Source organism: Heptranchias perlo, unplaced genomic scaffold (genome assembly GCF_035084215.1).
Source record: "Heptranchias perlo isolate sHepPer1 unplaced genomic scaffold, sHepPer1.hap1 HAP1_SCAFFOLD_43, whole genome shotgun sequence".
In the NCBI taxonomy this organism is placed as follows: Eukaryota; Metazoa; Chordata; class Chondrichthyes; order Hexanchiformes; family Hexanchidae; genus Heptranchias; species Heptranchias perlo.
The window spans coordinates 9,393,844-9,416,262 of NW_027139442.1; the positions used below are offsets into that span (position 1 = coordinate 9,393,844).

At 44.4% G+C, this 22,419-nt stretch overlaps 1 protein-coding gene and 2 long non-coding RNA genes across 3 annotated transcripts in view; all 3 read right to left on the reverse strand.

Moving 5' to 3' along the window:
* Positions 1–22,419, reverse strand: part of LOC137312581 (uncharacterized) — a 103,500-nt gene that overhangs the window by 17,054 nt on the left and 64,027 nt on the right. The gene's annotated exons all lie outside the window — the stretch shown is intronic.
* LOC137312441 (uncharacterized) lies at positions 14,077–16,644 on the reverse strand. The gene is made up of 3 exons (XR_010960738.1): positions 16,599–16,644; positions 15,183–15,223; positions 14,077–14,272 (listed from the first exon to the last, which is right to left on the reverse strand). It is a non-coding gene; the product is annotated as an uncharacterized lncRNA (long non-coding RNA).
* LOC137312505 (uncharacterized) lies at positions 17,453–20,932 on the reverse strand. The gene is made up of 3 exons (XR_010960749.1): positions 20,828–20,932; positions 19,453–19,542; positions 17,453–17,482 (listed from the first exon to the last, which is right to left on the reverse strand). It is a non-coding gene; the product is annotated as an uncharacterized lncRNA (long non-coding RNA).

Genomic DNA, 22,419 nt, shown 5'->3' on the forward strand with positions numbered 1-22,419 from the left:
TCCTTTTGATCGACAGATAAATAGAAGGGCTCATGATTCCATCAGATAAAGTGCAAACTGATACAACACAACCCCAAAATATTGCATTTTACAGTGAATTCATCGACAGGGAAGCAGAGAATGAGGTGTAAAAGGATCAGCAGCAAACTCAGTTCAATAGGCAGACATCTGAAGCGGCGTCAGATACACACACAATGAAACAATCTTTCAGAATAGTGATATCCAATAAATACATTGAAATCCCAGTTAAACTGAACCATATTAATGTGGAGGGAGGGCATTGCGCTGCCTCCTTCTAACACCGAGACCGTCAGCTGTCTCATTATCAATCACTGAAAACACGTTTATGAAAAAAATATTCCAGGACAGGTTAGTTCCACAACATGAAACTGTTAACAGCTCCTGATGGTCTGATACCAGCTCTTAGCCCAGACACTTGACTCCAATACATTCAGTACAGAGAATAATCCAGTAACAATGCCAGAATTGGATAAACAAAATCGTAAAGCATATAATGCAGCTGCTCCAAGACCAAAAGAGCAGAGACTGAGGACAGAACAGTCAACTGTGTAATATATGACGGGAGAAAAAAAAGTATCAAGTACAGCAGCAGATTTAATAAGGATTTACACCGTGAACAGTTGAGATAATGGCTTACCTGGAACTCCAACGGCTGCAAGAACAGGATAATAAATACATTCTATCTGATACATTACTGAATATCCCATTTCTTTGAGGAGCAGTGACTTCTGTTGGCCTGGAAACCGCAGCTCCGGCAGGCAGAATGAGTGGATTTATTACAACGATCCCTGATTTATACAGAGGGTAAATCTCCACTGACACGGTTATACCCCTGATCATTGCTATTAGTTACAGTCACTTGAACAAACACATTACATCAGCAGCTTTGGCTCCGATGTAAATGATGACGTGGATATATCACATACATCTCAAAGTTCAGTAACTTGTCTTAATGAGACCTCTCTCAGGAATAAAGTTAGAAGCTGTGCTCAGAAAGGACTGGTCCAACAACAATGAGCGTTTTCATTTACAGTTTTCATATAATTGTATTGACCATGTTCACTCCTACCGATTCATTCATACGTTCTAGCGATTTCTCCACATTGTGCATTGAATCCAGGGACACAAGCAAACCCGTTTCACTCTGTTCCTGCAGTTTCTCAATGAAAATATGAATGTTGACACGAAGACAGCCTCTAAAAGAGACACCATCCTTTCAGGCAGTGCTTAACAACACTCTGTGTGAAAAATGTTCTGCTTATTTCCCCTCTAGTTGTTTTGCCAATTATTGTAAACCTATGACCTCTGATTATCAATCCAATTGCCAGAGTAAACAGTTACCCATATTTGCTCCATAAAAACGCCTCATTATTTTGATGACCTCTCTTTGATCTCCCCTTAACCTTCTCTGCACTAAGGAGAACAAGCCCAGCTTCTCCAATCCCTCCACATAACTGAAGTCCCTCAGCCCTGGCATCACACTGGTAAATCTCCTCTGTAACCTTTCCAAGGCCTTTACATCCTTCGTAAAGAGTGGTGTCCAGTGCTGTACACAATACTCCAGCTGAGGCCTAACCAGTCTTTTGTAAAGATTTAACATGACTTCCCTATTTGTGTATTCAATGCCCCTCTTTACAAACCCATGTATCTCATGTGCTTGTTTAACCGCCTTATCAACTTGCCTGCCACCATCAAAGATTTGTGAATATGTGCCCCCAGGTCCGTCTGCTCTTCCACCACCCTCAAAATAGTACATTGAGTTCCATCGAGTTACTTCGAAACTACAGCACAGAAACAGACCATTCGGACCAACTTATTTATGCCAGCATGTATGCTCCATACAAGCCTCCTCCCTCCCTACTACATCTAACGCTATCAGGATAGGATATTCTATTATGCCTCTTGTGCTTATCTAGCTTCCCCTTAAATGCATCTCCGTTATTTCCCTCAACTACTCCTTGTGGTAACGCATTGCCCATTCTTACCACTCATTCGGTAAAGAAGTTTCGCCGGAATTCCATATTGGATTTATTAGTGACAGTCTTATATTTATTCCCTCTAATTTTATACTCCCTCCCAAGTGGAAGCATTTTCTCTACATCCACCGACCAAATTCTATTATTATCTTAAAGACCTCGATCAGGTCACCCCTCAGTCTTCTCTTTTCAAAAGAAAAGAGTCCCAGCCTGTTCGGCCTTTCCTGATAAGGATATCCCCTCAGTTCTGGTATCATCCTTGTGAATCTTTTTTGCACCCTCTCCAATTCCTGTCTATACTTTCTATAATATGGAGACCAGACTGTGCACAATAATCGAAGTGTGGCCGAACCAAGGCTCCACACAAGTTTAACATAACTTCTTTGTTTATCAATTCTATCCCTCCAGAATTGAACCTCAGTGCTTGACTCGCCTTTTTGTAAATCTGCGTCGCTACTTTTAGTGATTGGTCTATTCGTGCCACAATATGCTTTCTTTCATGAAATTTAATGATATACACATTTCAATGAAAATGTCACAATTACCCTTCAAAACAATACAATACAGATCGTGCGCACTAAGACCTCATTATTACAATTCAAAACACAGTACATATCTTCTAATACAATCTGTACCATACAAAGTGAAATGGCCTTACATGGTCGCCATTCCTCAAAGAACCTTTACGGAGGCAGCACCTCACATCAGTGCGTCCCTCAGAACATACTCCTGGACCTTGGAGTGTGCCATTCGGCAACACTCGGTCGTGGACAGCTCCTTCAACTGGAATCCAAGCAGGGAGTGGCACTGGGAGTCCTCAACATTGACTCTGGACCCCATGAAATCTCATGGCATCAGGTCAAACATGGGCAAGGAAACCTCCTGCTGATTATCACGTACCGTCGTCCATCACCTGATGAATCAGTCCTCCTCCATGTTGAGCACCACTTGAAGGAAGCACTGAGGGCAGCAAGGGCACAGAATTTACTCTGGTTGGGGGACTTCAATGTCCATCACCAAGAGTGGCTCGGTAGCACCACTACTGACCGAGCTGGCCGATTCCTGAAGGACATAGCTGCCAGACTGAGCCTGCGGCAGGTGGTGAGTGAACCAATCTACCTGTCGCAAATGCATCTGTCCATGACAGTATTGGAAGGAGTGACCACCTCACAGCCCTCGTGGAGACGAAGCCCCGTGTTCGCACTGAGGACACTATCCAACGTGTTGTGTGGCAATATCACCATGCTAAATGGGATTAATTCAGAACAGATCTAGCAGGTCAAAACTGGGCATCCATGAGGCACTATGGGCCGACAGCAGCAGCAGAATTGTATTCCAGCACAATCTGTAACCTCATGGCCCGGCATATTCCTCACTCTACCATTACCAACAAGCAGGGGATCAACCCTGATTCAAGGAGGAGTGTGGAAGAGCATTCCAGGAGCAGCATCAGGCGTACCTAAAAATGAGGTGCCAACCTGGTGAAGCTACAACTCAGGGCTACATGCATGCTAAACAGTGGAAGCAACATGCTACAGACAGAGCTAAGCAATTCCACAAACAACTGATCAGATCAAAGCTCTGCAGTCCTGCCATATCCAGTCGTGAATGGTGGTGGACAGTTAAACAACTAACGGGAGGAGGAGGCTCTGCAAACATCCCCATCCTCAATGATGGCAGAATCCAGCACGTGAGTGCAAAAGCTAAGGCTGAAGCGTTTGCAACCGTCTTCAGCCAGAAGTGCCGAGTAGATGATCCATCTCGGCCTCCTCCCGATATCCACACCATTAGAGAAGCCAGTCTTCAGCCAATTCAATTCACTCCAAGTGATATCAAGAAACGGCTGAGTGCACTGGATACAGCAAAGGCTATGGGCCCCGACGACATCCCGGCTGTAGTGCTGAAGACTTGTGCTCCAGAACTAGCTGCGCCTCTAGCCAAGCTGTTCCAGTACAGCTGCAACACTGGCATCTACCCCACAATTGGAAAATTGCCGAGGTATGTCCTGTCCACAAAAAGCAGGACAAATCCAATGCGGTCAATTACCGTCCCATCAGTCTACTCTCAATCTTCAGCAAAGTGATGGAAGGTGTCGTCGACAGTGCTATCAAGCGGCACTTACTCACCAATAACCTGCTCACCGATGCTCAGTTTGGGTCCAGCCAGGACCACTCGGCTCCAGAGCTCATTACAGCCTTGGCCCAAACATGGACAAAAGAGCTGCGTTCCAGAGGTGAGGTGAGAGTGACTACACTTGACATCCAGGCAGCATTTGACCGAGTGTGGCACCAAGGAGCCCTAGTAAAATTGAAGTCAATGGGAATCATGGGGGAAACTCTCCAGTGGCTGGAGTCATACCTCGCACAAAGGAAGATGTTAGTGGTTGCAGCCCGCTTGATTGGCACCCCATCCACCACCCTAAACATTCACTCCCTTCACCACCGGCCCACAGTGGCTGCAGTGTGTACCATCCACAGGATACACTGCAGCAACTCGCCAAGGCTTCTTCGACAGCACCTCCCATACCCGCGACCTCTACCACCTAGAAGGACATAAGCAGCAGGTACATAGGAACAACACCACCTGCACGTTCCCCTCCAAGTCACACACCATCCCGACTTGGAAATATATCGCCGCTGGGTCGAAATCCTGGAACTCCCTTCCTAACAGCACTGTGGGGGAACCTTCACCACACGGACTGCAGTGGTTCAAGAAGGCGGCTCACCACCACCTTCTCAAGGGCAATTCGGGATGGGCAATAAATGCCGTCCTCGCCAGCGACGCCCACATCCCATGAACGAATAAATAAAAAAAACACACGTAGCGTTGTAAATAAAGTTGGTGCGCTGCAGGCTCAAGTCGCCGCATGGGACTATGATCTAGTGGCAATAACAGAGACGTGCTTCAAAGAAGGGGAGGATAATATTCCTGGCAAGAAGGTATTCAGGAAAAATAGAGGAGGAAAGAAAGAAGTGGGGTTGGGGGGGGGCAGTATTGACAAAGGAAATATTAGAGGACTGGAAAGGTGTGATGTAATTGAGGGGTGAAAGACAAAATCTATTTGGTTTGAATTAAGTAATAGTAGAGGCGCTATTTACGCTACTGGGTGTATACTTTAGACCACCAAATGGTGGGAAGGAGATATAGGAAACATTTGCAGGCAAATTACAGAAAGATGCAAGAACTAAAGAGCAGTGATAATGGGGGATTACAAGTATCGCAAAATAGACTGTGACAGTAACAGTGTAAAGGGCAAAGGGGGGAGGAATTCCTGAAATATGCTCAAGGGAACTTTCTGGAACTGAATGTTTCCAGCCCAAAAGTGCTAGATCTGTAGAATGAAATGGGCAGTTGGAGTATGTTTCATTGGGGGAGTATTTGGGGAACAGTGATCATAATATCATTCCGTTTAGAATAGATGTGGAAAAGGACAAGGAACAATCAAATTTGAAAATGCTTAACTGGAGGAGGGCAAATTTCAATGATTTAAAAAAGGGATTCCGGGTGGATTGGAAACAAAGATTGATCGGCAAAACAGTAATTTAACAATGGGAGGCCTTCAAGGAGGAGTCGGTTCAGGAACAAAGTGGAAACATTCCGAGGAGGCGGAACGAAAAGGCATCCAAAGCTTCCTGGATGACTAAAGATACAGAGATTAAAATGAAACAGAAAAGGAAGGGTTATGATGAATGTAAATGTCATAATACAGTAAGGAACCAGACTGAATACAGAAAGTACAGAGGAGATCCAAAGAAGGCAATAAGAGGGGCAAGGAGTGAATTTGGGAATTGATTAGTGGCTGACATAAAGTCTTATGCAAACATATAAATCGTAAAAGGGTAGTGAAAGGAAGCGTTGGAGAGACTGAGGGCAAAAAAAAAGAAAACTTATCTTGGAGGTAGAGGGCATGGCTGAGATGCTAAATTAATACTTCGATTCCGTCTTCACTAGAGAAGAGCATGCTGTCATTGTAGCAGTAAAGGAGGAGGTCGTAGCGATATTTGATAAAAATAGATAAAGAGGAGGTATTTAAACGATTGACAGTACTCAAAGAACAAAAGTTAATCAGTCCTGACCGGATACATCCTTGGTTACTGAGGGAAGTAAGGGTGGCAATTGCAGAGGCTTGGGCCACAATCTTCCAATCCTCCTTAGATATGGGGATGGAGTCAGAGGACTGGAGGATTGCGAATGTTACACCCCTGTTAAAAAAAGGAGAGAGGGACAAACCCGGCAAGTACAGGCCCGTCAGCCTAACGTCGACGGTGGGGAAACTTTCAGACACATTAATCCGGGACAAAATAAATTGGCACTTCGAAAATTATGGACTAATAAAAGAAAGTCAGCAGAATGTGTTGAAGGAAAATCGTGTTTGACTAACATGATTGAGTTCTTTGATGAAGTAACGGAGAGGGTTAATGAGGGCAGTGCAATTGATTTTGTATATGTAGACTTTCAAAAGGCATTCGATCAAGTACCACATAATAGACTTGTTCGCAAAATTAAAGCCCATGGGATTAAAGGACAGTGGCAGTGTGGATACAAAATTGGCCAAGGGACAGAAAGCAGAGAGTAGTGGTGAATGGTTGTTTTTCAGACTGGAGCGAAGTATACAGTGGTGTTCCCCCTGGGTCAGTATTAGGACCATTGCTCTTTCAGATAAATATTAATGACATGGACTTTGGTATAGAGGGTGTAATTTCAAAGTTTGCAGACGACACTAAACTATGAAATGGAGTAAACAACGTGGAGGGTAGTAACAAATTTCAGGAGGATGTTGACAGACTGGTGAAATGGACAGACACATGGCAGATGAAATGCAATGCAGAGAAGTGTGAAGTGATGCATTTTGGCAGGAAGAATGAGGAGAGGCAATACAAACTAAATGGTGCAATTTTTAAGAGGGTGCAGGAACTGAGAGACCTGGGGGTGCACATTCACAAATCGTTGAAGGTGACATTACAAGTTGCGAATTCTGTTAAAAAAAAGCATATGGATCCTGGGCTTTATTAATGGAGGCATGGAGTACAAAAGCAAGGAAGTTATGCTAAGCCTTTATAACAACTGGTTAGGCTTCAGCTGGAGTATTGTGTTCAATTCCGAGCACCACAATTTCGGAAGGATGTCAAGGTCTTGGAGAGGGTCCTGAAGAGATTTACTAGAATGGTTCCAGTGATCAGCAGTTATGTGGAGAGACTAGAGAAGCTGGGGTTGTTCTCCATCGAACAGAAAGGGTTAAGGTGAGATTTAATAGAGTTGTTCAAAATCATAAACAGCTTTGAAAGAGTAAATAAGGATAAACTGATTCCAGTGGCAGAAGGATCAGTAACCAAAGGTCACAGACTTAAGGTGATCGGCAAAAGAACCAGAGGTGACATGCAGCAACATTTCTTTACGCAGTGAGTTGCAATGATCTGGAATTCACTGCCCGAAAGTATTGTGAAAGCAGATACAATAACAACTTCCAAAAGCGAATTGGATAAATACTTGAAGTGAAACAATGTACAGAGCTACGGGGCAAGAGCAGGGGAATGGGACTCGTTGTATCGCTCGTTCGTAGTGCCGGCACGGGCACGATGGGCCGAATGGCCCCCTACTATTCTGTACTTACTATGATATTATGAAGAGAGGAAAGCACCCAGTCCTTTCATGCTTGGTTAGTGATCGGCTGCATTTTGGGCTGTTGGCATGGTGTTATGGGGGCATGGTTTGCATATATAGGGTCCTGGATTCAATCTCCTACAAATATTTCTTCACCAGTATTGTCCACTGAAAGTCGAATCGTTTTTTCTGAGGGTCAGCGAGATCCAACATCTGAGGCTCCACAAACATTCAATTGTCCCGGAGTAGCACTTCATCTCACGGCCAGTTCAGCTCATCGCAGTTGCCGATTGACTTGAATAGGTGACGATCCAATGTCGAGCGAGCAATCGCAGCTCTTGTTTCTGTTTGATGCCCTGTTATTCTTCCATCTCCATTGCTGAATATAAGATCAGAATTCAGCCTGGTCACTGAACCTTAATGATTGTTTATTTTTTGCCGCAGCCTTTTTATTGGAAAGTTTAAATTAAAGAGGAGCAGAAACCCTGTGAATACAAGCCGAGGTTGAACATTATGAGCACGTGGGATCACTTGATAGCTGGTTGTCTGGCAGAGACGATGGCGAGAACACATGTGTTTAGTTGTAAGGTATGATTGCTATGGCAGTGGGGATGCAGCTTAGTGGTTAGAGTACAAGCACTGGATTCAATCCCGGGCATCTCCAAATCGGAAAGTTTGGATAAAATTGTGAAACAATTCAAGAAGGCGAATCACCACCGCCTGCTATAAGGGCAATTCTGGATGAGCAATAAATGCTGGCCTCGCCAGCGATGCCCACATCCCATGAACGAATAAAGAAAAAACAATCCTCCAGGATGCGCCATGCCTTTACACAGAAGGAGAGGTGAAACTTTCTTTACCTAGAACGAAACCTAACGCTCGACACAGGATATGATTCGATCGGAGAGCTCATGTACCATTTTAATGGCTACTAACAACAGCTGTTAATGGTTTTTTCACTCGATCGATCTTGGGACCTGGGTCATGTCCTGGCTCCGTCTTTAGTGAATGAGATTCAATGCTCTCCGCGCATCACGTTGCCCCTCCTCTAAAGCTCAATGATTCGAAATATTCTTGCAGGCCTCTGAGTCTGATCATTTGTCGTCCCGCCTAGCCCTCGGCAACGGTAATGATAACGGCAGCGTTCGAAAACGGCGAACTGAATCAGGAAGGATGGTTAAAGCACAGCCCAAGGAACCAGGAGAAGAGTTATTTGAAGAACACGTTGATCTGGTCCTTTACCGAGTGTCCAGTATCAACACTGGATTATAATTGTTGATCTTGGCATGATTGGAACCGCAATATGACTGAGCGAACTCGCCACCGAAACACCCAGGCTGCGGCGTAGACAGTAGTTTCATGCAGAAAATGGTTCAAGACCCACATCTAATTTTTCATTGCATCGTGGCGTCATCAAAGACAACGCGACCCCGTGGATTACCTGGTCCAAGCACATGTCTAGTAAAAAGCAAAACGCTGGGTTCAAATCCCAGTGGTGGGTGCCTCCTGTTCTTTTGGGCCCATTCCGACCACTAAGGTACCGTGTCCTCCTGCAATGTCCTTTCATTATGTTTTCATCTTCTGGGGACCAAAAGTCGGCCAAATTATATTGGTTTTGCTTCCCCACTTTCTGGAGCTCTCCTGTTATTTTGGGACCTAAATATAAACGTTCCTTTACAATTTAAATCAATAATTGCTGCTGCAGTGGAAATTCCTGCTGCTCCGGCCGAGCATTGGAGATCGAGAACATGGAGGCCAACAAAGAGCAATGAGAGTGTTTTGTATCCGAATGGAATTGGTCAAAGCAGCTTCAGTTATATATCTGACCAATTTGGTTTGACTGCTCAACTTGAATGGGCACAAGACGGCTTGGAGTGAGCGGAGCAGTTTCTGCATTTCGCAGGTGAAGATTCCTGCAGCTGTCGCTGGTGGGCGCTCTTTGCACAGTTTCTGCAGTCGGCGGAAGGTCTGAATTGGAAGATTTGAGGATCGCCCTTCCATTTGTTTGGTCGTTGTGGACATAAATTGTTCGGTTCCACTAATGCCTCAGGCAGCTGACAGAGTAAAGACAGGAGATGCCGCGCACTGGTGCAGCGTCCGGAGGCCTGAGGATGTAACATCAGTGGAGAGAATCAAATGGGATTCATTCCGGCCGAGCTGGGCAAAGAAATCCCTCACAATGTCGAGCGAGCAGTTACAGCTCGTTTGACGCCCTGCAATTCTTCCCTGTAATTCAGAGATGGGATTTCTTAGTAATTGTTTTATGCCGCAGGATTTTTTGTTGGGCAAGTTCAAAGTAAAGAGGAGCAGAAACCCTGTGATCTGAAGCCAAGGTTAAAAATTATTGTGAACACTCGGGACCGCTGGGCAGCTGGTTGTCTGGGAGAGACAAAGCGGAAAGCCCATTTGTTTACATCTGACACCAAGGTAGCATAACCATGAGGATGTAGCTCAGTGGTAGAACGTTTGCTTTTCATGTATGAAGCCCGGGTTCAAACCCCCATCTCCTTATATTTATGAAAAGCTCCTTTTGGACTCGCCTCACCTTTACACACAAGGACAGGCAAGAGTTTCTTTACCTCGAGAAAAACCTAACGCTCGGCACAGGTTATAATTCAACCGCTCCCAACCGCAGCTCCTCGAGGAGTTTTCGTGAAATGAGACTCAATGCTCTCTGCAACACGTGACCCTCCTCTAAAGCTCAAGGGCTCGAAATATGTCTTGCCTGCCACTGCTGCAATGTGCCTGAACATTTCTCGTCCCGCCCAACCGACAGCCACGTGACTGATAACGGGAGCGTTCGAAGAACGGCGACCTGAAACAGGAACGATGGTTAAAGCACAGCCCAACTGCAGGACTGTGGCATGTGTGGAAATCTAATACCATGGATTCAAATATGGAATTGCTGGAAAGATGGGCGGGGATATGTTTGGTGACAGCATATACTAGGACTTTTAAGAGGGTAGAAAAATTGGAAATGAGGTGGTGGGAATGGTGGAGACTGGATTTTGCAGTACATGAGGAGAGGGAACCATTTACACTGTCAGCTAGAATGTGGGGAGCAAGGGAATTTGGGTGGTCACAAGTTTAATGGAAGCAGGTGTTGGGAACCATATACAAGATAAGCTCGTAGAGAGTGTAGGAGAAGAAAGTAGAGAAGGGTGTGGCATCAGGGCTCGGGCAGGAGGAGTCTTGGAGAAAACTTGGTTTAGTGGGAAAGGGGAACGGGGAATACGGCAGAGGCATCTGAACGGATGGTCTCAATCTTAGTGACAAAGAATTCCATGAGTTCCTCACTCTTTTTTGAAGGTGTGGTGAAGGTGGGTGGTGGGTATAGGGCATAAGTGTTTAAGCAGACGATTGGTAGTGGACAAAAGAAGCCACGGAATATAAATTGGCTCTCCAGAGTCATCTTAGTTTTTGCAGAGGAGAGTTCTGCCTAACAGTGCCTAACAGTGCTTGATTTGGTCCAGCCAGTTGTGCACCAGATACGATCAAGGGCTGTGCACTTTGGTCTTGAGGGAGTGAAGATGGGGCCATAACAGGGTTGGTGAGAGTATAGGTTTCACTGGGGTGAAGGGAATCAAAGTTGTCGGTGGGAGGATGGTTGGGAGATTGAGAGCAACAGAAGCATTTTAGTGAATGGAAAGGAAGGCAGGCAGGAGCTAGACCAGGCAGTTGAAAATGAATTGCACAGAGTTTCTCACCTTATCGGCGGATATGGAAAACAATGGGGTTGGTAGGGGGTATGAGGGTGTTGGTGGTGCGGGATATAAGGGAAAGGTCGGTGATTAACTAATCTGTGATTTAGACCATGGGAGTGAAGATGTGGATCGAACGTTCGACAATATGGGTAGGAGCGTTAATATGGAGGGAGAGGTTTATGGCGTGTATAATGGCAGCAAAGCCAGTGAAATCAGAGGAGAGAGGGGCAAAGTGATTTGAGGTGATAATTGGAATCACCGCGGACGAGGAGTCGCGCAATGCTGATCTTGAGAGAGGAAAGAAACGACAAAAACTCGTGGAGGAAATCCGGATCGGTTTTAGGAGCGTAAGAAAACAAGGATTTTAAAGGATAGGTGAAAAAGATGGAATAGGGTGAGATGCTTGAAAGAGGACAATGTACTTGGGAAAGTACAGGGAAAGGGCGGGGGAGTGGGACTAGCTGGATTGCTCTTGCATGGAGCCGGCGCAGACTCGATAGGCTGAATGGCCTCCTTCCGTGCTGTAACCTTTCTATGATTCTATGATTTTACTAGAGGAGTAGGGGGGAGCCCAAGGTGTGATTTGATAATGAGGGGTACACCGACATCCCGGCGGATTGTACCGGGCAGGTGGAGGAAATCATGGTTAGTTGGGGAGGCTTCAGTAAGGGGCAAGATGTCGCCACCTTGGAGCCAAATTTCAGTCAAAGCCATGATGCCAATGCAATCGCCCACAATCAGGTCCTGGATGCGGAGGTCGTGGTTGGTGAGTGAACGGCCATTCCGGAGGGGAAAGTCGGAGAGGGGCGGTGATTGATGATCCACTGACAGTGTCTAAATGAGCAGTGGGGGTGTGTCTGATGTGATCGAGCAGGAAGGTGTTTGGCAAGATTATAACCCCAGTGGATGCACTGGGAGGGAAGGTTAGCTAGAGAGGAGGATGAGGCAGTTCTGCTCCTGAGGAGGTAGTGAGGCAAAGACAGTAAGTGTGAGCTTATCTAAGAGGGAATTGAAGCCTTGGGATGGCGGCAGTCGGATGGCAGAGGGGAAGTGATGGGCTGGCGTAGGGACTGTGGGGTGGGAGGAAGAACACGAGATGGGAGAAATGAAAGGTGGCATGACTGAATGACAGGAAGGGGAGAAGATGGAGTGAAGGGTTCGAGAACAAAAAGAGTTGGAAATAATGGGCTTGGGGGCGGAGTGACAGCCATTGCGCTCACGCGAGTGCGCACATGGGGGAACTGGGGTCACAAAGGCTTAGTAGAGTTTAGGAGAGACTTGTCTTGTTTGTAAACGAAGGACAAGGAGATGATGATATAAGAGAGTCAACAGTTAAATATAATGTAAGTCATTTTCTTTCTCCTAGGATGCGGAGCTTTTTTGTTTATTGAACTATCGAATCACAAAAGGCCCGCAGTAGCTACACAAACACATGTACTGTGTCAATAGACTTCAGTGAAACTAATGCAATTATTCAGAAACTGAAAGCTTACTATTACTGTACAACCAAACACAAACGACTTTATGAAGCTTTTAAAAACCTCTTAACGGCAACAATGAACCCCCTACCACAAAGATAATGGAGATCCCACTGTGATACTGCAATTGATTTTCATCTTTATTCTCTGGTCGTTAAGCATCGCCCGAGGGGAACACAGAGAAGAAAATCTGGCGCGGGGGCGGGGAATCTCACTGCTTGAACAGAATAGGTCACCATTAATTCCAATGGAAGGAAAAGCAGTCGCGCCAAATTTTCCTTTCGTTGATCCACTCAGGTTAAAGTCAACGCTCAGTCGGTAAAGGCATCAATCTACTCAGTTTAACACCAATTTATTCTGCGTAGATTTCACTTTCTTTGGGAAATAAAATAGCAGTAAATGACGGAGCAAAGATGCTCATGTATGTTCCGAACCTATTTTACGTTCCTCATGGTGAGATCCCTTCTTTAAAGTGCTGGGTTACAAAAAAAACGTCTATTTTAGCCTCCTATAGGATGATGGGAGCCGAAAGCTTCGCGAAATTGTGCATCCCTCTATAATGTGATTAATTGACCAGTAACATTCATGGACTTGGGACCAAGTTTACTATTTGTGGTCGGGCTACGTAGAAACAGCGATTCAGTCGCAATTATCTGAAGGGACGGAATTGCAAAGGTCAGGATGTTATGGTTCAGTTATACAGAGCCTTGGTCAGACCACATCTGCAAAACTGCCATCTCTTTTCTGCACCATGCCTGAGGAAGGATGTATTGACCTTGGAGGGAATGCATCACAGATTCACCAGGATGAAGCCGGGGCGAATAGGCTAAATTATGAGGACAGATTACATAAACTCGGCTTGTATTCCTTTGAGATTAGCAGGTTACGAGGTGATCTAATCGAGATGTTTAAAACGCTTAAGGATTTGATTGGGTAGATACGGAGAAACTATTGCCTCTGGTGAGGGAATTAAGATAAGGGGACATCAACTTAAAATGAGAGCCAGGCCATTAAGGAGCAAAATCAGGACGCACTTTTTCACACAAAGGGTAGTGGAAATCTGGAACTCGCTCACCCAAAAGGTTTTTGTTCGATAAGGGTATCAAGGGATATGGAGCAAAGACGGGTAATCGAGGTACAGATCAGCCATAATCTAATTGAATAATGGAGCAGGCTCGAAGGGCTGAATGGCCTATTCCTATATCCCATATTCCAAAAATATCGTTCAAATGAAACTTGAAGTAAACTAAGTACCAGGAGGCAGGTAGGACATCTCCAATTGATTACATTTCTCTGTCTGGCTATAAGCAAATACCAACTCTGGATCATATCGAAATGGGTCAAATGCTAACGACCATGACAATGCTCGTCCCTGGACCTCTTGTTGAGGGTGGCACGCCTTGTGCCCGAGAGAGCTGCAAATTTTCTACCGCTTCACCATTGCGTAGGTGGTGGATTCCTCACCGAAGGTTCGGACGATGTTTCGCTGACCCTGAAATGAAAGGTGCAGTTGGTCAGAAGTTCAATTGTTCGGCTTCAAATCTGTTAACAGTTCAGAGAAATTATATCAGCAGATGAATGTCGGCAAAATGCGGCAAAATGCTAAAAGCGGCGTTGTTTGAGTGAGCGGTCATTAAGCTGAAATGTTGAGCCACTCTAAAGGATTTTGACTGTCTGCTAACGGTTACATCGAGTCTACAGCTGAGAAACAGGCCTTTGGGCCCAACTGGTCTATGAAGGCGTTTATGCTGCACACCAGCTTCCTCCCTCCCTACTTCATCTAATCCTATCAGGATATCCTTCTAGTCCTTTCTTCCTCGTGTGCCCATCTAGCTTCCCTTTAAATGCATCTATGCTATTTGCCTCAACTATTCCTGTGGTCGCATGTTCCACACTTCACCATGTGCAAAGAAGTTTCTCCTAAATTACCTATTGGATTCATTAGTGACTATCTTCTATTTATGACCTCTAGTTTTAGGCTCCCCCACAAGTGAAAACATTAACTCCCTGGCTACTCGATCATCATCTTCAAGGCCTCCATCTGCTCACCCCTGCTTTCGCCCTTCATTTCCTATAGGGGGAGCAAAGATCATCTCACCCCTGAACGATTCGTATTCTAATGAGGATCCTTTCAAACAAAACTTTAAAAAAGATTCGTTTATTTCTCAATATTGACAACCTTTCTGTAGCCCTTTTAGGACATATTGAAATGTGATTGCAAATGTATTTAGTCTCATGAATATTAACGGATGAGACAAGACGACTGTGATGATAAACAAAGAACAAAGATACTCAGAGAATACGGTCAAATATTTGGAATCAACTTTGCAAGAGCATGAATGAGCGAGATAAATGATAACATCAAAGTTAAGAAATAAACCCTCAGTTTATTTGTAACTTACTCCGACTTTCCTCGGCTTCGTTTGTAGATTAAGGACAGCGTCTAAATAAAACAAAACAAAGCAAAGAATGCATTGATGTGTAAATACTTGAAACATTTACTAAAAATGTTTCTTTCTATGGTTACTCTCTTCAAATGAAATGTAATTAAATCAGCATATGAATGGGACCATCTCCACAGCTAAGAGTGGGGAGTACCAACGGGTCTCCGGCTGTCCACTGGGAAGCGAATGGACTTCCTATGCTGGTTTCCGTTCCCATTTCCTCTCTTTCACCAGGAAATGAATGTGATTCCCAAGGTTTCTCTTGGAATTGGAAATCGATTTGCACTGTGTGGCTTGTTATTTTTTAGGACTATCGCAAATACAGCGTTAGTGTGCCAAGTCTTGAGTTGCCCTATGGTCGCAATGATTGATGAACTTATCACTTTCCACTTTTGACGATTAATGCGGATACATCCATGCTTTATAGTTTTATGAATTTGGATGGGGATGGAATTGATGCTGAAAGGATGAGTGTTACCCAATGAGCCAGGACCGACACCTAATAATAAATAGCAATAAAAAGTGAAGTATTGTATACATGAAAGGAAAATGGGGATTGAATTACATCTACACAGCCTCGTCCAGGAATACACAACCCTCCAGCCGCACTTGACCTGCAGACTGGACTTCGCCTTGTGTCCGAGTGCCCACTTCCTGTGAGTTCAATTCGCAATAGATTAAAAATCTTACACCTGCACCACTTCCTGTTTACCAAACATATTTCCGGTTGTTATTTTTTATCACACTTTTGCGTCGCCTTTTCCATTATAAATTCCGATAGTGCATTCATTTTTACAATAAAAAGCTGCCTCTGCAAATTTGCCATCCTGCAATTACACGCGCCCACCAGCGGCGACAATGTCGCACCTCGTTTTTACATCTCCCACCTTCGCAGCCTGTTTGCAAAACGTCTGATACTTTACCCAACTCTAATTGCCTCAGAAATTGCCAAATATTTTACTAATTTACTGTAAATCTACAACAATTTTAAACAATGTATGTGCACACTTCCTATTATATACAAATAAGCACATAGCTTCGGATTTTAAAAGTGGTATTGAATTATGCCTGTGCGCCGGGCTCCAATTATCTCTTTCCCGCTATTTTCCTTCAACTGTGGGATACAATCGATCTCCACTCCACGGTGAAAAAATAAAATCAATGTTTATATTGCTTCTTGGTCAGGTTAACAAAATATTTCAGAAATGATTGACTCTGTATGTGATTCATAGCAGATTTGTTAAATATAGTACAAACTGTTGTCTACAAACTGCTACTGCTAATAACTTCTTGTTCATTTTTGTTCGTTAAAAGAAAAAGAAAATACTGAACGTCAAAGGCAGACCGGATGCACGAATACAAAATAGAACTTACATGTCAGGGTTTCGTTAGTTTCGTCACTAGGAGGCGCCGTGGTCCTTAAAAGAATAGAATTCGTCGATTCAATCATTTTATTTTGCAAGGCACAGTTCATGTAATTCTAAGACATGTAGCGAATGGATGTAGAGATAGATCCCGCCTTATATGTAAAAATGCCCCTCGGTACATGGCCAGGAGAATGGTTTGATCCAGCTGTTGCAAAACCAAGATTATTCTTGAGAATTTTTCTTTGTTGCCCGAGAACTCAGGATTTGTTTGACGTGTAGGGCGATTCATGAGGAACCGTCTCCTGCTCTCACTATATGTAGCGACATCATTAAATTGTTTGTGAATATTGCCTCCCGTTGGACACTCAATTTTTTCGAGCGCAGTTTCCAATTGGCTAGAATAACTAAGGAAAGACATCATCACAAACGCATTCGCGCTGTCGTTACACAGAGCAAACAGAGGAATTTCTGATCTCATTGAGCGGTGGGTAATATGGGATCCCCAGATGAGAAAGGCCACATCTTAATAACAACGCGGCTGAAAAGATATTTAAAGAAATGAAAGGGAGATAAAATGAAAATTATTGAAGTAAATGAAACTGCACGTGTTTGGGTGAGAGTGTGCGCATGTGTGTGCTTTGATTGTGTTTGATACGTGTTTGTATTCGTGTATGTATGTGTGATTGTGTGTTTGTGTTTGAGTTTGTGTGTTTGAGTGTGAGTGTAAGTGTGAGTGCGAGTGGGGGAGCTCGATTTTAAAATTTAAAAGCCAGCACACGGACAAATTGTTCCGAATGTTTGCTGGTGGGTTTCATTTCGGTTGAGCGTGGTTGAAATTTAAAATTCAACAATTAATGTCTCACCTCATTTCTCTGCTGTTTCCACATTTCCCTGAAAAGAAAACATAAGTGTTAGAAATCCGGATCCAATTACAAAATAGGAAGATGAGAAAGGTCAAGAAACAGAACAGGTCTTTGGGCCACTGAAACTTATTCTCCAGAACCATCTCCCTCCCGTCACCACATCGAACTCGATTACGAACAAACCCGTAGGGTATAATTTTAACCTAAACCGCCGAGTCCGTTACGGGCGGGTTCGGACAGGACTTCCATTTTACACGCCGCCCGATTTTACCCTCCATTGACAGGCCAGAGGTACATCAAGGCTTTGAGGAGCTGAAGAAGATGGCTTCGGTGTTTACGCATGTTAATCTGGACAACGTGTTGGCTGCAAATGTCTCAATGTTTGTTAATCAGTTGGAGCGAATGGTCACAGCTGTGGTGGCTATGGAGGACGCTGGGACATGGAGATAGAGTAAGGGTACCGAGGAGAGTTGACCCCATACTTCTCAACAATGTAGTTAAGCTGTAGGATGCGAATGATGAAGATGAGTGGTTCAAAGGAGATAATCGTGGGCACGGCAGAGGTGATTGTGCAGCCAAGGGAGGCGATGTCAATGGATGAAATGTTATGACTATGATGTGACAGGTAGGAGTGGAAATAAACGGGGCAGTTCCAGGAAGGCGGTGTCTGAAGGACAGACACTTGAGGAATGACCGATGTTTTAAAGGTTCAGGAAGAAGAGGAATGATAACAAGCCATGAAAGCAGTCACACAGGAAGTGACTGGTACTATGGATGGATGGAAGGTTGATGGGAAAGCCTTGAACAGGAAGTGGTGGGAGAAATAGGTGCATACTTGTAACGGAATCACACCTTTATAGAGAAAGCGGCCTTTGGATATCGGGAGCTGGAGAGGATGAGAGGATTAAGAGATGACTTTCTTAGGAATTGCGTGATGACAGCCGTTCTGCAGGATATAGCAACTGAGGCAAAAAGGGAGGGACCGGATCAGTGCATTGGTACTCAGACAACTGAGGTGCGGAAATTTTGTGGCGAGTAGCTCAGAAGGGAAAGTGTCATGTGAGCAGTTCGTGGGTTTTATGGACGAGATTAGTTTAATGTTTATGGGTAAGGAGATAGAAAAGAAAATATAGAGTCAGGTTGGAGAGGTTTACACAAGGGTGATTGGGAAGTGTTATGGAAGCAGAATGTTCAGAAGTGGCCCAGGCTGGAGAGGGTTGTTTTCGACTTTGGATCACAAGATACTTACGGATGAGGAAGGGCAGTTATTGCACGTTAATTCACCCCGACCACCCTACCAGAAAGACCCTACAGCCCACATCCCTGTTGCTGCATCTCAATATTCTGTCAATGATTCCAAGGCATTCGCCTCCAGAACTGTATCTGGGAGTCCATTCCTAGCATGATCACTGCGTGATGAAGAAATTCCTTTTTTTCCAATTTAGATTATCTTTCACCAGTTTGTACCTGTCTCCCTTTGCTCAAACCTATAACTTCATTTCATGTCACGTTTCAGATTTATCTCTTCCATTACATTTACTATCTTAAGAAACTCCATAGAATCACCTCTCACGTGTCTCCTTCCAGACTGAGAAACCCGAGTTTTTGTAGTCATTCTTCATAATGTGACACTATGGGGTCGAAATTGGTCTTTGGGCAGTAACGCAAATCGGGTGGTATGACATAGTGTGCCAGTTATACACTGCACCTGACGTTCAGTTCAATTCACATTAATGGGGCTGAATATCTGGTGGGGTGTATAACAGGCGGTAAACGCGATACGGCCTGTTTTGCGCCAACCCTCGACATGGATTTCAGCCCAGGTCTCCTTCAGCTTCGCCACCAGCAATTTCACCTGTCAATCTGTGATCTCCTTATATTTGCTGTCCGAGGTTAGGGGTCAGGTGGTGGATGGTTTGTAGTGGGGAAGAAGGGAGACGACAGTTAGCTTGGTCCATGTGCTGGCAATGAACGGATATTACACACTGTTTAACGCACCTTTCTTCCAGAAACACACACCCAACAGAGCAAGGATAAGAATCAGAACCACAGCAGAGCGAACACCAGCCTCTAGCGCAACGGATTTATCTAAATGAGATAAAGGGGCACAGTGGAAGCAAGTTAACCAACATTATCTACACGGAATAAATAATCTGCTGCTTGACAGAAGAACAAAATAGGCACTGGGACTGTGTAGATGGAATGGGCTGCATAACAGAAAAAAATAATGCATTAAAATGTTCACATAGAATCTTAGAGCGCAGAAGGAGGCCATTCTGCCCATTGCGACTGTGCTGGCTCTTTGACAGAGCTGTCCAATTGATCCCACTCTCCTGTTCTGTCCCTAGCTTTGCACTGTTTTGATAACGTACCTCAGTCTCTGATACTCTAAGTCTTTCTCCCCTCCTCTCTTTTCCACCGAAAAATCTCCCCCACCATTGATTCAGTGCTTCAAAGTCAATGAATCAGTCATGAGGCCCTGAGTGGTTTGGGACCGTGATGATATCACGATGCACCTGTTAAAACTGACGTGGCACAAAGCTCAATTGTAATTGTTCGATTAATTAATTGCCTCGTTAATTCATTGATTCGTTCATTGGTTAATCGTTGATCTGGGGCCATGTGAATGTTTAACTATTACCAGCTGGTTGCAAAAATATAATAGCGACAGTGTGGGAATTAATCAGTTACATTCTGTAAGTTTCATTCTGAATGATCACTGGGTCAAAATTGCACATTAGCAGAGAGAACAGATGTGTTGACGGTTCAGGTGGGGACCTTGATCAGAACTCACCCGCTCTCTCCACAGAAGCTCACTGACGGGCTGTATGTTTACAGCATCTATTTTGTGCTTTTTGCTTACTAGTTTAAAATTAGCTTGTGTTAAATTTGGTAGAGTGGGTGTTATTTTTTCTCAGCTTCTCTGGGAGTCGACCCTGGACTATTAGGGGGCCGGAGCGGAAATAAAGGACACAACTAGTGAATCAAACTTTTCATCAGAGTTGGAGAAATAAAACCGTTCGACGTTTGGTGCTTTAACTTTTCCTCACTAACAGGATAAATAGCGAACAGTTCGTGAAATAAGCGTTAAAAGGTCTTTGGGCGGTAACGCAAACTGGACGGATTCGCATCGGCCGCCTGTTTTACGCCGCACTCGATATTCAAGTTCTAGTGAAGCCAATCTGGTTGAATATCGGGCGGGGCGTAAAACGGATGCCCGATCCGATACCGCCCAAGACCAAATATTGCCCCTAGATGTCATTTCCACGCCAGTTTTGAACGTTAAATACAACACGGAATGCAGACTGAAATGTAACAGGAATACCTTGTACTGCGGTCGGATGAACACAGTCACCGTGTGAATCTCACTCACCTCTTACAGTTATATGTACAGGGTCACTCTCAGCCGATGTTCGCAGCCTTCCCCTCACATCCCCTTTATACAGACAGGTGTAATTCCCTCCATCGGTGTGATCTATATTCGTGACGGTGAAGGTGACAGAATTGTCCTGTGCAGCAGCAGTCTGGACATCCGAGTAATTCGCTTCTCCATATCTGTATAAGTAAAATGTGAAGCCAGGATGGTCCCCGGGAGTTGTACAATTAAAGGTGACTTTTCCACCCTTCACAATAAGACTAGAATCCACTGATATATTTGGTTTGGGTAGATCTGTAATACGAAAGGAAAAAGTAGTGATGATCGATTCAACTGCAATACAGACTTATTTTTGTGAACTAAAATATCAATGACCTGGACTTATGTATTCAGGGCATAATTTCAAAGTTTGCTGATCATACGTAACATAGAAATTGTAAGCACTGAGAAAGATAGCATATACAAAGGGGGAAATTGGCCATTCATTAGTGGGATCAAACGGAAGGAAATAAATCAGTTGGGGTTCTATTTTCAAAATCAGCGTTTATCCCTCAAATTTCCCTCTTGGATACCAGAAGAACAGAGGTAAGGCATTGATTTGAAATTCACATTTGTGATAAATTAAGCCATAACCAGATTAAAAAGAATTATGGTCTCCGCTAAACAGTGGAGATTCCCATTTCAAATAAAGGAGTTAAGTGTTAGTGGGCTCTGGGATGAGCGCGACGCTGGGCAGGCCAGCATTTGTTGCCCGTCCCGAATTGCCCATTGAGAAGGTGGTGGTGAGCCGCCTCCTTGTTGAACAACTGCAGTCCATGTGGTGAAAGTGCTCCCACATTGTTGCTAAGTAGGGAGTTCCAGGATTTTGATACATTGACGATGAAGGAACGGTGACATATACCTCAGTCGAGATGATTTATAACTTGGGGGAAATTTGGAGGTGATGCTCTTCCCATTCAGCTACTGCCCTTGTCCTTCCAGGTGTTGGAGGTCGCAGGTATGGGCGTTGCTGTCGAAATCCCACCCAGTGAGATGAAATGGAAAACCAGAACATAATTCATTAAATAACTCCGAGTAACAGGGTTATTTTGAAAATCTCGGCACGCAGTTTCGGTTACCTGACAGATAAATATGTAATGTGACAAGTCCAGCCAGTTTGGAGGTGCCTCATGAAGTGACAGTACACTCAGTGGAGTTAATAGTAAAAAGGAAGTCAAAGGAATGTTGGGGCCGATTAGGGACCAAAAAGGCGATTTTCTTGTGGAGGCAGAGGGCATGACTGAGATACCTCATGAGTACTTTGCATCTGTCTTCACTAAGGAAGAGGATGCTGCCCATTTTCCAGTAAAGGAGGAGAAATTGGATAGGATGAGAATAGATAAAGAGGAGGCACGTAAAAGGTTGGCAAAACTCAAAGTAGAAAAGTCACCCGGTTCGGATGGGATGCAGCCTAGCTTGATGAGAAAAGTACGGGTGGAAATTGTGGAGGGATGAACCCGGCAACTACAGGCCAGTCAGACTAACGTCGATCGTGGTGAAACTTTTAGAGACAATAACCCGGGAAAAAATTAATTGGCAATTGGAAAAAT